This window comes from Triticum dicoccoides, chromosome 4A (genome assembly GCF_002162155.2).
Source record: "Triticum dicoccoides isolate Atlit2015 ecotype Zavitan chromosome 4A, WEW_v2.0, whole genome shotgun sequence".
Taxonomy (NCBI): Eukaryota; Viridiplantae; Streptophyta; class Magnoliopsida; order Poales; family Poaceae; genus Triticum; species Triticum dicoccoides.
In genome coordinates this window covers 724,355,193-724,356,609 of record NC_041386.1, presented here as the reverse complement: position 1 = coordinate 724,356,609, position 1,417 = coordinate 724,355,193, and positions in this window count along the sequence as shown.

The window sequence follows — 1,417 nt, the reverse complement described above, 5'->3', positions numbered from 1 at the left end:
GTTCAGGAGTTTATGACCTTTGGGTGTAACAGTCTGAAGATGGTTGCACGGGCTTTATTCAACTGGTTTTGATTGCTTGTAACTAAGAGATTATGTGGTTGAGTCATGTGTCCTTTTGCAGACCGGTTGTGGTTCTATTTTTTTATTTGTACTGAGACTTCACTGTAAAACTTCTGCACTTCAATAAATTATGGCTGTCTACATCATGATACAATGGCCGGGGCTATCCCCTTTTAGAAAATTATGCCCTTGTCATCGACACGGTAGATGAAGCCCATGTGGTCTCCAATGCTCCACCAACTAGTGGGTATGCTGCCACTATGAAATACATAAAAGAGGAGTCGTTTATTTGGTTTGTAGTTCACATTTTTTTGAATTTGATTATATAGTTGGTGAGCATTTTACACAATGTAGAGACATAATGTGAAACAAATGGTACTGCACTACTGCTAGTTCAGAAATAACCTAGAAAGTTACTGAAGTTGTTGTAGCATGTTACAACAATTACTATGGACCAGGTCGGAGCTTGATATAAAGCTTGAGAAACACACATGAGGTACGTTACTGTGCCACCAGGCTGCAGAGCATATTTGGACGCACCACAACATAACTATGTATCCATCTCACATGGCCATCATATATAACGATAAGACATGCACCACAACATAAGCAGTCCTAGCATATGTTTAGTAAGAATTCACGTCTATCACTTTTGTGGCCATGCCTGTCATTCTCACAAGTCACAAACCACTATAATTAATTTTTGGGGGTTTGGAGGTATCAGGAAAAAGACAATATGAATTGTCCATTTGGGAAGATCCACCAAATTCTGAACCAGCACCTTGCGCGAGACCATGCCCAGCATGGTCGTGAACAGCTGCTCCCTGGTCAGCACCACGCCTGACTCGCAGCCGCCAGCCAGAACTAGCCGTCGCAGCAGCAGAAGTGCTTGTTGCTGCGGAGGTAAGTTTCATGGAATAGTACAGTCAGGCAGACCTTGGAGAGGCAGTTGCCGGACACGTTGTAGGGGGACCAGAGCATATCGGAGTAGTTCTATGTAGTGTGCCAGCAGTTGACCTGCCGGGAGTGCCGGGATGTGCGGAGTTGTAGATCTGCAGGAGGAACCTGGCCATCTCTTGCGACAAACGACCACGACTTGTGGCAGCAGTGAGTGCACATAGGGACAAGGTAGCATGGTAGTGGTGGTGCGAGACCCCCAATCACGTGTAGTTATTCAAAGTTATATAATCAAATATACGTGTATTAATAAAATTTTATTGTTATTTTGTGTGGTTTCTATTTTATTTATTTTTGCAAGGAAAAAATGTGTAGTCAATTGAGTAGTACTACATAGTCTATGCGTGGCTCAGCCACTATGGCATGGGGTGTTTATCTGAAATGGCTCAGTGGTATAGAA